The following is a 15989-nucleotide window of genomic DNA, read 5'->3' as shown; positions in this document are numbered from 1 at the left end:
TAATTTTCCCCAAGCTGAGTCTGGTCTGCCTGCGACAGTAACTAATGAGCAACCTCCCTGTCCTGATCTCAGCCCCTGAACTTTTTAATCTTATTTTCTCCCCTTGTCATGTTCAGGAGGGGGAATGACAGAGCAGCTGGTGGGCATCTGACAGCCAGCCAAGGTCAACCCCTCACAGTGTCCCTTGACAGAGGTAAAGACTAGCTGTCAGTTTATCACTGTGACTATTGATACCAGCTCAAACCAAATTATGATGTCAGTTTTAGAGGCAAGATAAATGCCAACTGTATATGTACTGTCCTACACAAATTACAGGATTGTAGAATCCACCCAGTATCATTCCATAAGGTAACATATGTATGAAGTAAGAATGATAATTAAAACAGAAAACTTTAAAGGTTAAAGACATATATGGACTGTATCACATACAAATAGCCCAAAAACAAAGCAAAGCTTCACTGAGTTTCAGTTCTTCACTGGAATTAAATGGATTTAAAAAAAACCCCACTCGGTGTGTTTAAAAAACAACAGGAGAGATAAATAAAACTACTCTAAACATGCCACATAATTAGCCAGAATTGAGAAGTGATCTAAATTTTTTATTTTGCAATTAAAAATTACTTATTCAGGGAACAAAAAAAACCAAACCACCTCCATAGCTTTAATAAAAGAACTACTATTCCTGGTTACCACACAATGTCAAGATTTTAGATCAAAAATATCTTAACCTTTCAAACTTACTTTTTAGTTCTGAGTTGCAAGACGCCATTGAGGCAAAAAAATGCTGCATCCATCCATGGCTGATGAAAAGACTAAATTTCACCTAGAGATGTACAAAACTCGTCATGCCAGTCCACAGTCTTGCAACATTACTTCCCCAAAATGTTATCTGCTGTCTTTCCAAAACATAAAGACTAGGAAAAACACAAAGGCTGAAGAGAAAGCTGGTAACCAAAACAAACACATTTTCTCTATAGAAAACTTATCTTTCTGGAGATAGTGTTCAGTTATACGTAGAGAAAGGGCAAGAGACCCATGCATTCTTAGCTGTAATATTTTAATTTTTTTCTTGATGAGGTAAAACTGGACAGCAAATACTATGACCAAATAAGATTTCCCATGGCTATACTTGGAGTCTTATTCAAGACAGACACTTTTTTTACACAATTTAACCTAGTAGCACTACACCATGTATAATGTAAACCATATGGTAAGGATAGTACTCAGACTATTTTGAGACCTTTGCAATGGCTGAATCCAGCATATCACCAGAAGTATAAACAATCTGAATGGCATTCGCAAGCAAATCATAAGCACAACTGGTCAAATTCAAGGTAAAAATAATTGCAAACAAAACTGCAACTGCCAGCAATGAATGACATGAGATGAATAATGTATTTCCAGCATCACCAAAGCAATAGAGATGACTGTCTCTTGCCTGCCAGCAGAAATGTCTGATATTCATCCAATCAACTTTCCTAACTGTATTTTGGAAGCTAGTCATTAAATATTCCACAAAATTTTAACCCAAAATAGGACATTTCTTGTCTGGCTATTTGGCTTGCAGAGAGACACTTGCACACACATATACATTTTATACAGGTAAAAGAAATCCTGTCTGCTCTCAGAATTCACAGCTAACAGAAGAAAACCACATAAAAATCACCCATATGTACTCAAGAAAAAGTGTTTTTTATAGTTTCATGAAACAGTTCCACGAGGAGAAATCATTCAGCTAAAAATTACCACACAGAAATGTGGTAATAGTACTACTGGTAAAATAACACATCGCCTATGTTGCACTGCAACAGATACTAATCAGTGATTAGGTTGTAAAATCAAGAAAAAAAAAATCATCTTTCTTCTTTTCAAAAAACAGCAACAATCATTATTTTTCTAAAACATAGATCTCTTCTGCTGTTGTCCTTCTCAGTTAAAACTAGTTGTCTGAACTCAAATCCTTTTACTGAGAAACATTCAATACAATTCGGTGAATAAGAAAAAAAAGGGGTAAAAGAGCAATTCCCAGTAAAGTAATAATAAAAAAAGCAACGAAGTATTAGATACAGGGAACAAATCCATCAATTTCTGCAAACACTAGAACTCCACTCTAGACTGATGGCATGCATTACCTGCAGGTAAAATGCTTACACAGTTCACAGATTTCTTTTTTAAGGTACATCAAGCCTTGGATTTGTCTCACCACAGCCCCAAAAAAGAGTCACAGCAACAACAATCCCTAGGGGCTCATGGGCCTTTTGAGGATGATGAAGACTCGATGTGGGAATGGTGGGAATACTTTAAAAGCCAGTCTGGCCACGGACTTTGTATTGTGAAGCCAATGGCCATCGCCTCATCCATAGTAATGCAGGTCAGGCAAGAACAAGGCCATACAGGTGAGCATTTGCTGTCTGTCAGCTAACTCAGTGAATGAAGGGACTGGTACGGCAGGCAGAAAGTAAGCAAGCATCTGGTTTGGTTTCTTGTTCTCTTTGCTGAATGCAAAACTATGGAATAAAAAAGCATAACTGATTTGTAGTGACCCCTTTGCAACAAGGTTATAGTGAATTCGGTAGCTTCAAAAGGAATCTGACCCAGTACCTCAGCTAAAACCAGTCTCAGTGCTGGATGTGAAAGACTAAATCCAAGAGGGAGCACAGGGGAAATGTCCTTTATTGAGCCAAAACAAAACAACTAGTTGAGAATGCATCATTTTAATTATTTATGGATACATAAATAACAAGAACAAATAACAATAAAAAGATCTGCTGTCAATTAAACGTCTACTTCAGTTGTAACTCTAAGAAATCCTGCTAAATGCCACATGGGATTTTATTTTCCACATCTCAGAACTACTATACCAAAATATTTGGGGATTTACTTAAACTTTCAATCAAATATAAAGTAAATCAGATGTAAATACTTCTACAGTGGTTGGCAAATGCTGCTTCCCTAAGTACAGTTAATATTAAAGATTGAGGCTTTAAATGTCAGAATGCCTTGATGGTTGCTTTTTAATTAGGGGATAAGGTTACATTTTACAATTACAGGTCTAAGACAACAAAATAAACATATTGCCCTCTCCTAAGCATCAGAGGCTATAGTAGCTCACGATGAAGGAGATTCATGGGCAGAAAGGAAAGACTTTACATCTTTAATTTAAGCACACAGTATGTGTTTCAAGTACTGCTTGAAAGCTGGTAAGCGTCTAAATTTTACTCCCTAACATTAAGAAATACCATGAGCATAACCCAAGCTTCTTCAGTTTCAAACAAACAGAATGTTACATTATGTTAAATCTATTTAGCCTGCAGAGAAAAGTCCAGCACCCGATTAAAATCCACAGTTCAGGAAGGCACATCATCTGTCAGGAAATATCCAGAACTTTGAACTCAGTTTCTCCATCCTCACAGTCTACTGTAACCGTGAAATTCTACCCAAAATTAATTTGACCTTGTAACCCTATTTACTACAGAGTATAAGGAAAGCAGTATAGTATGTTCAGGAGCACTGCCATAATTAGGACTACAGAATGAAGGCAAGAAACCTTGGCCACTGTGTCCTAGCAAAGCTAGTCTGGGCTAACACCACCACCCCTTCAGCTATCACACCTCTTATTGCTTCTTATGCTCCCTGGTGCCTAGCTGTGTGTTGTCTCAAATTAAAGACTATGTGCTCTTTGAGACAGGTATTGTGTAGTGACTCTACATTTGTCTGGCTTTTTGCATAGCCTGTGTCCTTGTCTATTAACAGAGCTCCGTGGTACAAAAGTAATCCAATTAAATAAAAGACATGATGCGAATATACTACAACGGACTCTGGAAGAGGTCATATTTGAAGCTTTGCAGGAGATCCCCAGGACAACTGAAAATCTTTATTCACCAAATACAGATGACACCTCCGCAGGTGATAAATGTAGAACAAAAGGAGAAAGCATGAAAGAGTCTGAAAGCTTGCAGTTTCATCTTTTTAAGGAGAGGAGGGGAAGGGAGGGAAGAGGAGAGGAGAAGAGAGGAGAGGAGGAGAGGAGAGGAGAGGAGAGGAGGAGAGGAGAGGAGAGGAGAGGAGAGGAGAGGAGAGGAGAGGAGAGGAGAGGAGAGGAGAGGAGAGGAGAGGAGAGGAGAGGAGAGGAGAGGAGAGGAGAGGAGGACATTATATTTCAGTTGGAAGGGACCTACAATGATCATCTAGTCGTGAGCAATACTTTAAATTCAATACTATACATGCCTGCGCTCTTAGAAGACCCCAGCTTCTCATCCATGTTTACATTCTCTTCATTATCTCTAAGGTGGAGATTACTTGGATATAATCAATAAATATTCAAGCACATGACTGTGAGAATGTAAGGTGCGACACTGCAGTTCAAATGGAGGTTCATTTGCTTTTCAAGCATACCACTTCAGCTTCTTGCATTCAAATAAAATGACAACCTGACATATGGTTGGACTATGTTGACACTTTTAAGTCATATAAGGGTTTGTGATATTATAAAGCAGTCTGAAGTGCGCTGTACAACCAATTTTTGTCACCTTCTAGGGCTCCCAAAGTGTTTTTTCTAATTACATGAAATAACATTTTTTTTCTATTACTTGTCATGCTCAGTGTCTGGATCATCTATTACTTACTGAGCACCTCTCTTGTACTAGTTTGTAGTAAGCCAAGAAAAATATGTCATGCAAAGGAAATTATCTGTCCAGTCAAATTTAAAATATAAAAATATAAAGGGAAGGCTCAATAGGAGTAGGGGAAATTTTAAACAGTAAAGATGAATTTTAAATAACAATTTATTATAAAAAAAAAGAAGAGAGGTTAACAGTGAGGCTGAAAAATGATGTGATTTATTTCAGTGAAGGAATGAATTCTGAGACCAGGATTACCTTATCCCTTATTGTATTTATTCAGAAGTTTTCCTGAGTTTAAAAGTTCACAGCAGCAATTCATAATAGTATGATACTTCTAAAGCAAGTCAAAATAAAAGCACTGCTTTTAATCACCACGCAAGTACCATCAACGCACAAGCTACATTGATAGGACAGGAAGAAGGAATGCAGCAAAACACAATGATTTTCCAAGACCAAAAAAATGATATTTTTAAAATCTAACTTCAGAAAAACTCTGCATTCGAGACATGCAGAAACAATCCACCCACAATCGTGAAGAGGCACAAATACTAAGCCCAGTTCCGTTCCTAATGAAGCCAATGCACATTCAGCACTATTTTTAGATAAGAATAAATGTATTTGTTTCTGGCCAAATTAATCGAACTTCTCCTAGTCACGTATCTAGACCTCAAGATCACATATTCATCCCTATTGCTTGGATAGAAAGTAATCCTATGGAGTCTTAAGGGAGATGAGCTGACATGTGTGCTCACAGCCCCAAAGGCCAACCATACCCTGGGCTGCACCAAAAGAAGCGTGGCCAGCAGGTCAGGGGAGGTGATTCTGCCCCCCTACTCTGCTCTGGTGAGACCCCACCCGGAGTACTGCGTACAGCTCTGGAGTCCTCAGCACAGGAAAGACATGGACCTGCTGGAGCACGCCCAGAGGAGGGCCCAAAGATGATCAGAGGGATGGAGCACCTCTCCTATGAGAACAGGCTGGGACAGTTGGGGTTGTTCGGGCTGGAGAAGGCTCTGGGGAGACTTTATTGCAGCCTTTCAATACTTAAAGTGGGCTGATAAGAAATATGGGGACAGGCTTTTTAGTAGCACCTGTTGTGACAGGACAAGGGGTAGGGTTTTAAACTAAAGGAGGGTAGATTTAGACTAGATATAAGGAAGACATTTCTTACGATGAGTCTGGTGAAACACTGGGACAGGCTGCCCAGAGAGGAGGTAGATGCACCATCCCTGGAAAGACTCAAAGTCAGGCTGGATGGGTCTCTGAGCAACCTAATCGAGTTGAAGGTGTCCCTGCTCATTGGAGGGGGGCTGGACTAGAGACCTTTAAAGGTTCCTTCCAACCCAAACTATTCTACGATTCTATGATTTCAAAGAAGCACGTGGAGGTAGGTGTACTCTATCTTCTGCCCCTGTCAATTGCATAGAAAATTTGTCACAACTGGAGGCATTTTAACATCAAGTATTTTTAACAATTACAATGACTGACACTGTGTAGTCTGTTAGTAGTACTGGTGAGGCCACACCTGGAATACTGTGTTCAGTTTTGTGCCCCTCACTACAAGAAAGACATTGAGGTGCTGGAACATGTCCAGAGAAGGACAATGAAGCTGGTGAGGGGTCTAGAGCAGAAGTGCTATGAGGAGCGGCTGAGGGAACTGGGGTTGTTTAGTCTGGAGAAAAGGAGGCTGAGTTGTAGAGACCTTATCCCTCTCTACAACTACCTGAAAGAAGGTTGTACCAACCTGGGGGTTGGTCTCTTCTGTCAAGTAAGAAGTGATAGGACAAGAGGAAACAGGCTCAAGTTAGGCCAGGGGAGGTTTAGATTGGATATTAGGAAAAATTTCTTAACTGAAATGGTTCCCAAGCATTGAGAACAGACTGCCCAGGGAAGTGGTTGAGCCACTATCCCTGGAGGTATATAAAAGATGTGCAGATGTGGTGCTGAGGGACATGGTTTAGTGATGGACTTGGCAGTCCTACGTTAACGGTTGGACTCAGTGGTCTCAAGGGTCTTTTCTAACCTAAACGATTCTATGATTCTATGATGTATGTCAGGATGCACAGAATGAAGATGAAGTATGCTTATTAAGACACAGTTCCCCATGCTTGTTGGGTTTTGTTCTTTTCAGCACACCGAATAGTACTTCACATAACTTAGCATCACAGAATCATAGAATCACTTACATAGTATCACTTCCCTCACTGCAAAAGGGAAGTGTTACTCCAAGGTTGACATCCGAGCTCCAGCAAAGTACAAGCAAGCTTTGCCGTTAATATCTGTGTGACTAAGATGTAACCCACTTTGAGGTAAGGAGTGTCTATTTGGCTGTTAGGAAGTACTTCCTTCTTGCTTTTCTAAATACTACTCCATTTAGTGCTCCCATGAATAACCATTACATTTAATATTAAAAGAGAGGGATTCTACTACTTCATTCCCAAAAGAAAAGAGCAACCTAAGAAAAAGAAATCAATATTCAGGCTACTGAGTCATCTGACTAACTGTTTTTAATGTAACACAACTTGAAAGACATCTGGTCACTGCAAACCACCTCAGATTTCTCATAATAAAACCATCCTTTCCACCCCACGGTTTTATATTTCCTTCAAGATTCAAGCATAAAGAAAACTGGACTGCAAGCATTCAGCCAGAATATATGCACTTGAGCATTCTGGAATGAGGCCTAGAAAAATAAACTTGTTTGTCTGAATTAGCCTTGAAGGAGAAATCTTTGGAGTTGGAATTAATAGCTGCTATTTTAGAAGTGAAACAGCATACATGATTCAAGCACTGTACAAAAGCTAATGCATTGACTGCTTAACTTTAATGACAGGATCAAAACAAATAAAAGCTCAATTGATCTGTTGAAAAAGAGATATTTCATTGGCTGTATTTGATTAATTTATGGTTTTATTCCCTTTGAACTACTACAAGGCTATTTGCTCTTTACATGAAATACCCTACAGTCATGCAAAATTAATATGCTTACTCCATTGTACTCTAGCTTATATGGCAACTGTTTCAGTTATTTCACACCAGTTGACTCTTTCTACAGGCTTTAAGACTCACCAACATGCAGATCAAAACCAGATCAAACAACTCCTCTGTAAATGACATATGTACGTAGATGCGTAAATGGCGGGAAAGGCCAGACAGAAACCTCACTAGAACACACAGCAAGAATACATGGTGTTCCCATACCACAACCTACTTCTGTAGTGCCACTGTTTGTAATGATCTAGTGACAACAGAGGCCAGAGTAGAATCGTAGCTGTACCGTACGCTCTGTGCACACTTGGAGCGGAACATACAGTTGCTGCCTTGGATGCAATCCGCAGCCACACTGTAAGAAAAGCAGGTGGTGGGATCTACTCCAACTTCTAACATCTTAACTTTTGCATTAGAAGTGGAACCTGGTCTGGCTCTGCCACTTATCCACTTGCCAACTTGTGCTAGTAAGAAACGCAGGGCTTTAGCTGAGGTAACGCACACAGAGGTACAGTATCTAGTGACTGAATGCACTGCAGCAGCATCGTTTCCTCTCCACTGTGACATGTTGTCATACTTCTTGCACACAGGGACCACAAAGTAACTTTAACCATTAATTTCAATAAGCTCATTCCTTATTTAGTAGTTTTCCATATAAAAAAGAGATTTTACCTCTAGGGAAGATAAAATGAAACAATGCACTATTCATTCCTCTCAGCCATTTTTTGTTAAAGGGCATTAAACTAGTCAAGTGTGGAAAATATCCTGTAGTTCTACTTATTTCCACTGCTACTTTCATCCCACTTACCTAAGCTGTGGTGTAGAACTTCCTGCCAGCTGCTGACCCTATTTGGGCATGACGGCTGCTCCCTTCACTTGTTTAAAAAGGGTCTTTAAATGGTAACGGGCTTCTGCTTCTTCCTTTAAACTCTTCTATGAATATGTATTTAACTTCATGTTATTTTCAGTTACGGCTCATTCTCAAAATGAATTTGTTCAGTCTTCTCACTAAACATTTTGTGACAGCGTGACTCTAAAATGACAAAGGGTTTCTGCTTAATGTAGAGAGCAATAGTTCTCCAATCTCTGCTACAGGAGAAGCTCTAATGTCTATTTAAAATTATCTACTTGGAAATTTTAAAAACCAGTGATCTAGTGTTACATGAAATAGTCACAAAATAAGCAAGCTACTTAAAGTGTGATATTCTTATCATTCAGGTATGAAAGGGACACTTTTTCCACTCACAAAAAAGATCAGCATCTTCCACAAAAAATATACTTAATTTTCTCATGTGAAATGTTCCACTGTTTTCAAAAAAATGGACACTTGAGGCAAACAGTGCACTTACAAGCTGAAATTCCAACAGCAAAAAATGAATTTAAAAAATATTTTTCCATCAACAAAAATCAGTTATTTTTTTTTCCTCAATCAAAAATCAAACAAAAATTCATTTTCTCAAAGGAAACCCCATTTTCTCAAAGGAAAAATCGAAAAAAATGAACACGGACATTTTTAGCATCTTTATATATCCAAAGAAATAACTCGTAGAGGTTAAAGCACAGAATGTCTTAGGTTGAGATCATTTAGTCCAACAGCCCTGCTCATGAAGGGTGAACTAGAGCAGGTTAAGTCCAGGACTGTGTCGAGTTAGATTCTGACTATCTCCAAAGATGGAGACTCCACAATATCTCTGGGCAACCTGTACCAGTGTTTGACCAGCCTCACAGTAAAAAAGTGTTTTCTTGTCTTCAGATATATTTCGCTTTGTGCCCACTGCTCTTGTCTTGTCACTGGGCATCATGGAGATGAGCCTTGTTCCCTCTTCTTCATTGCTTCACATCAGGTATTTATACAGATGAGTAAGATTCTCCTGAAGCTTCTCTTCTCCAGGCTCAACAATCCTAGCTCTCTCAGCCTCTGTTCATATGAAAGAGGCTCACATCCCTTAATGATCTTTGCATCTTTGCTCTGGACTTGCTCCAGTAAGTCTTGTGCTGGGGAGCCTAGAACTGGACCCAGTACTCCAGGTGTGGCCTCATCAGGGCTGAAGAGAGAGGAAGAATCACTTCCCTTGACTTGTTGGCAAGACTCTGCCTTTAGGCAGCCCAGAAGGCTGTTGGCTGTCTTTGACACAGGGCCATATTTCTGGCTCATGGTCAGCTTGGTGTCCACAAGGACACCCAGGTCCTTCTCTGCAGAGCTCGTTTCCAACCAGTTGGCCCCCAGCATGTACTGGTCCATGGGGTTATTTGTCTGCAGATGCAGGACTTTGCATTTCCCTTAGTTCAACTTTGTGTGATTCCTCTCTGCCCGATCCATCAGCCTGTTCAGGTCCCTTGAATGGCATCACAACTCCTCCTAGTCTTGTATCTGCAAACTTAATGATACTGCACTCTGTCCCACTGTTCAGGTCTGTTTAACTGCTAACATGAAGATTTTAAGTAGTACTGGCACCAGTACTGACCACTGGGGTAGGCAATGAGTGACTCACCACCAACTAGACCTTGTGTTGCTGATTAAAACCCTCTGAGCCCAGCCAATCAGATAGTTTTGAATCCACCTCCCTGTCCACTTATTTCACCCAACCTTTGTCAGCTTGTCTATAAGGATGTTATGGGACACAGTGTCAAAGTCTCAGTAAAAAACATTCATTGCTCTCCCATCATCCACCAAGCTAGTCACCTAATTGTAGAACACTGTCAGGTTAGTTATGCGGTGTTTCCCCTTCATAAATCAATGCTGACTACTCTCGCTTGCATTCTTGCCCTTCATGTGTTTGGAAGTGCCTCACAGGAAGATTCCCTCCATCACCTTACTAGAGATTGAGGTGAGGCTGATCAGTGTGTTTTTTCCCAGGTTTTCCTTCTTGTCCTTCTTGAAGACAGGAGTGATATTTGGTCTCCTCTGGCCTTCAGTCACCATGACCTTTCAAAGATAACTGAAAGCGGTCACACAGTGACATTAGCCATCTCACTCAGCACTCACGGGTGCAGCCTATCAGGCCCCATGGACTTATGTGTGTCTAGATTAAGTGCTCCCTAACCTTCTCCACCACCTCGTCCTCCTCCTCCCTTGATCCAGACCATCCCTCTGATCTCAGGTGCCTAGGATTCCTGTAGCCTGTCATACCTGTAAAGACTGACACAGGACTTTGAGTACATTGGCCTTTCCTGTGTCCTTTGTCACCAGTTCCCCTGCCCCATTCAGCAGCAGGTTCATGTTTTCCCTAGTTTTCCTTTCACTGTTTATGTACTTGTAGAAGCATTTCCTGTTACCCTATCCTTTGTCAGACTCCACTCCAGGTCAGCCTTGGCTTTCTTAACCCTATCCATGCAAGATTAGACAACAATTCTATACTGCTCCTGGGTCACCTGACCCTTTTTCCACTTCTTGTGCATTTCATGTCTGAGTTCAGTCAGGAGCTCCTGGCTCATCCATGCACCAAGCAGGACTGGCTCCTGACACCTTTGTTTGATTTCATGCTTGTTGGGATGGACTTTTCTTGAGCTCAGAGGTGATCCTTGTATATCAACAAGTGCTTTCAGACTCCTCTCCTTTCCAGGGCTGTAGCCCGTGGGATTCTTCCAAGCAGATCTCTGAAGAGATGTATGGACCGGTATTGGTGGCTGTTACGCTAACAATGACTTCTTTCTCTATGCATTTATTTTCTATTACTTTGCTAGCTTACAAATTTGTGTGAAACTAAATAAAAGGAAGTTTACATTTCAATCATTGGCTATCCTAATGCTAGTGACATCGGATATCCAACATTGAAAACGAAACGCAAGGCAGAGATGAAGACTAATTTTGCATTTTATATACAGGTTGGCATGGTTTCAATGCTTTCTCATTTTAGTGTCCTTCTTATATATTGAAGTATTTAACAGAGAAAAGAACAAAAAAGAGACAAAACTGCTTAAAGACTTTTTAGGGTGTGTAGAAACAGAAATACCTATCAAAATAATTGTTTGCATAATCATGATATAAACAAGCTGCAATTAGGATGTAGTTATCATTTCATTATGCTGCTCATTATGACCAAGATATCCTGTTTGTTCTGCCTGTTCAAACAGAAAAAAACCCCAACCTATTAATGAAAGCAATTCTTTACAGTGTTTCAAAAGGAAGCTGGAGCTGGTAAACACATGTTCTTATGGGAAATTGCCATAATCCTGACTATATCCCAGCAGGGTCTGAAAATATTTCTCACAAAGTCTCTTCTATAAAATCTAGAACATATGTATGACAGACTATGTTTCACGTCCTTTTAAGGAACTTACTAGCTTAATGAAGAGGACATTAATCTTGCATTTTCTTTCAAATGTCTGCCTTTTGATACAGGTAGTCTGCAATATTTGTTTTCCCTCCTGTTTTCATGATTTCTGCACTTTCATCAATCTGTCAAAGAGACCATGAAAGTTTACATCTAGATGCCGCACTGACAGCATCTTTCTGTAGGCTTCTAATGCAGTATATCCAACACATAAGTCTATTGATAAATGCATTTCATTACGTTCATACTATTATGCTCCCACCATTCTTCCAGGACAATTATCAGAAAAATCAATGCAGTTGTTATTTTTTATGTGGCTGCTAAGAGGTTTTGAAATTGATCTTACAGGTTTTTTATTACTATTGACTGATACGTCAAAAAGAACACAAACAGATCAACACAGCTCCCCTACTAATTGTTATTCAGCTAAATATCTATAAGCCATTAGGGACATATAAAAGTCACAAATTTCTGGATCAGGAACACTATCAGTGATGAAAATTTTAAAAACTTCATGGCTTTAAAAATGTACATCACTCTCTACAATCTAAAACAGACAGCATGATTCCCTCAGCTATTTTTTCTTCACTACTTCTTTTCTGAGTTTTCATCCTCTTGGATCAAACAAGGCAATGCAGTTAAAGAAAACGAGATCACACTAGACATGGAAACACTTTGAATGCAACCAGAGACAAATGGAAAAAATATCTTGAACTTTATATTCTAAATACAGTTCTTTCATATTCCAAATCAGACACCTAGCAATTAGTCCTCCTGAAGAGCTCTTTAATGCAGTGTCACCTACTGTAATTATCTATTTTTACCAAAACCAGAACCAGTAGCAGTCAGAACTCAGCCAGAACTACTGTATATGTTGTCTCTGAAAGCATGCATCATCTCCTCTCTCAACTGCTATTTTTTCCAGAATTGTTTACCAGACAGATGAACAGGCATGCCTCATTGTCTTCCACTCACTGGAGCAATACTGACTTTTACAATCTCTGCAAGTTTAAATTATGTGTTTAAAAGACAGCACGGATAAGGAAAGGGAGGTGGGTGCACTTCTGCCCTGTATAATTTACTACATTTGTAAAAAGCAAATTCAGAACTCCTCCATTCTGACTCACCAGTATTTTACTCTCGCATTTACTTCGGTATTGGTAGAAACAGCTGCAGAAAATGCAGGAGAAAGGAAAGAAATTAGACCTTTAATGAACATACAGAAATTTGTAACCAATGCCCTCCATGTTGAAGTATCACAGATGGTAAGATTAGTTTTTAAACCACTGTGCCTTCCTTTACCACATGCATAAATACTGCACCAGTATTTTTAACTTTTTGGATGTCAGTTGGCCACAATGACTTGCTACTGCCGTTGGAAACTAGACCACAGATGTCCTACCGCTAAAGTTTAAATCTATCTCTTGGGTTTGACTCCACACTATAAATTACTAAAACAAACAGAAAACTTTTCATTTGCACTTCTGTTACTTTCCATCCAGGACTCTACTCTCCAGACAACTATTCAGTCTCCCCTGCTCCATTATATGTGACTCTCTTAAAGCCCAAGATTTTAAGTGCTCTGCCTAAAGGACTCTAGCTACTTCTGTGGGTGTCACTGTTAATTAAGGACACATGGAAAGGAAATGAAGGAGCCAAAAAGCAGCCTTGCTGTCTGGAAAAAGACCAGAATACATGGACACGGGTGACAACAGTAGGAAAAATCAGAGCTGGATAACAGGAAACGTTTGCAGCTGAGAGAAACAGTCTAGTGCCTCGTGTTCAAGCACATGAAGAAACTGAATGACTCAAAAATCAGCCTCAAATGAGTGAAAAATTGGGGCAATGATGTCAAAGTTTCAAAGGTAATGGAAAAACAAAAATATTAACAAGGATGAGCCTCTCGAGACTGTTAGGAACACAGTTTATTTTCTTTTTATATATTCCACTCAAACTTCACTGAACAAGAAGTCATTCATAAAGCTATCAAACCATGTCATGAGCTAGACAGTGAGAACTAATAAGTTTAATAGCTAAGATGATCAGATAGGGCCTGGTGATAAACCAGAATGGGACAAGACAGATACGCTTATGTATGGACTGATTTGTAACTAAGTTTTTTACTCAGCAGTAGCTTCGTTTTTGCTCCACACCAACTACATTTCTGTTCAAGGCAACAAGAAAGCATGCCAAAACAGATGGTTCTGGTCTCTGGTAACTATTAACTAATATCCAATTCTGATTCCCAGCCGCTAGCCTTCACAAGTGAAATTATGCAACCATATCTCTTAGGATGACCTCTGAAAGGGACTGTAATTTAAGATACAGAGACTGTATGCCTGAGCTGCTTATCATACAAAGAGAAGGACTGCTCTCACCATTGAGCTATCATCTTCATTTCTAGTCCCCCCAACTCCTCCAGCTCCACCGAGATAGCCCGTACTGCACTCTTGAACTCTCCTCTTGTAATGACTATTGGGCCCTCCAGGAACAGCTGCTACATTTAGTACAATCTGTTGACAGGGATTATTGAAAGAATGTATGGCCAAATACCACAATCTCTGTTTTTTTTCACTAAAAATTATAACAACCAACATTTCTACTCCTAGTTCTAAGAGGGTGTAAAAGAATAAAATTAGAAACTGGGAATACATCTATTTACTGAGGAAAAAAAAAAACCTGAGAACATTTGGCAGACAGCAGCTTAGCTTCACAAGCAAATATTTAGTTATCCGCAACTGACAAGTAAGCAGAAACACTGATTGGCTAGATTTGGTTTAAAATCTGTGCAAGTAATTTAGCATCAATGTTATAATGTTTAGTTTTGAAGTAAACAATATTGTCATAGGAAAGCTTGTGCTTGTGGATAGTAGCACTATAATTTGTAGTTTTATTAACATAATTTTCTGCATCTATAAAGCACATCATCAGTCTTGGCATGTGACCAAGGTACAAGTGTAGTCACTTTACTGGGAATAAATGCAGTTGGCTAGGCAGTGTTTTAAGACTGTTATTGCATTTTTCCAACAAAGGAATATTTCTTTTACTGCCTCTTTTTCCCACACGCATGCACACTGAAACAAGCAACAACACTCCAGGTAGAATCTGCCCCAGTTCCAGGAAGAGAAGACAGCTTTAATACTCCTCAGAACAAATCAGCGCCAGTTGCAACTGTTTAAGAGATTATTCCTTTTAAACGAGCTCCAGTCTTTTCCATTCACTTGTTGCAAGGTAAAGGGGCATTACATCTGGTGAGCAGGGAGGAACACGGATTTCCTGGTTCATATATCCTACTACACAGAAGAAAGCATTGCCAATCCCAGAATTTGCATTGTGGAGTACTGTCAAAGTTGGGAACCTTATGTGGTCCAGGATGTTCATATGGTGTTTCAATTACACAGATGATTCACTGATCTTTATCATAGCTGTATAGTCTGAAAAGGAACTCTGGATTGCAACGTCAGTTCAGCACTTAGCTGCTACCGATGAATATGATCTTAGGTTGCTTGTTATCTAGCAAATCCATCTTCCACAAAGTATATTCCTGCTACTCAAAAGTCAGTTGTAACTCTCACAAATACTCTTAGGAGATGAGAAATGATGTCTTACAAGTGCAGAAGAACCCTGGCTGGGCAAAGAGAAGAACGCACTGTCTGCAGCTGTCAGAGTCCTCTGTGAACTGGTGATTCAGGCTCACGTAAAATATGAGCGTCCCTTATGTCATCACCATCAGTTCTTCTCTGTGAGCAGTTGCACTATCATAGTAAAACCTTATGTGAACTACAGTACAGATACTGCACTGAACAGACATATAACAGGCATATATTCAGACATATAAATTTTGCAACCTTACTGCCTTAAGAACGATACTGAGCTTAGAGAAGGCAGACTAACAGGGGCAAGTGAATTCTGAATCTGCCTGAAAGCCTAGATCCAACAGAGTCTCCAACCCTCACAGCTGCGTTCTCAAAGTTCTGACCATTTATGAAAAATTTCACCTACTTCAGCTGTTCAAACATTCAAAGATCCAACACAGCCACAAGCGCAGATAAGCAACTGAGTTTTGTAGCAGTACCGTTCTTTGTGGATTTACAGAAACGCATGC

At 39.7% G+C, this 15989-nt stretch overlaps 1 protein-coding gene across 6 annotated transcripts in view; it reads right to left on the bottom strand.

The window, feature by feature from the left end:
- SNCAIP (synuclein alpha interacting protein) overlaps nucleotides 1-15989 on the bottom strand; it is a 91197-nt gene that overhangs the window by 57055 nt on the left and 18153 nt on the right. The window contains exon 1 of one of the 6 annotated variants that reach the window (XM_063320796.1): nucleotides 742-793. The exons of the other annotated variants lie outside the window; for them this stretch is intronic. The gene's annotated coding sequence lies outside the window, so the exon portion shown is untranslated. Of the gene's footprint in view, nucleotides 1-741; nucleotides 794-15989 lie in introns of those variants that run through there. 6 annotated transcript variants of the gene reach the window in all.

Source organism: Chroicocephalus ridibundus, chromosome Z (assembly GCF_963924245.1).
Source record: "Chroicocephalus ridibundus chromosome Z, bChrRid1.1, whole genome shotgun sequence".
Taxonomy (NCBI): domain Eukaryota; kingdom Metazoa; phylum Chordata; class Aves; order Charadriiformes; family Laridae; genus Chroicocephalus; species Chroicocephalus ridibundus.
The sequence above is the reverse complement of the archived record's forward strand: the minus strand, read 5'-3'. Positions and strand labels throughout refer to the sequence as shown.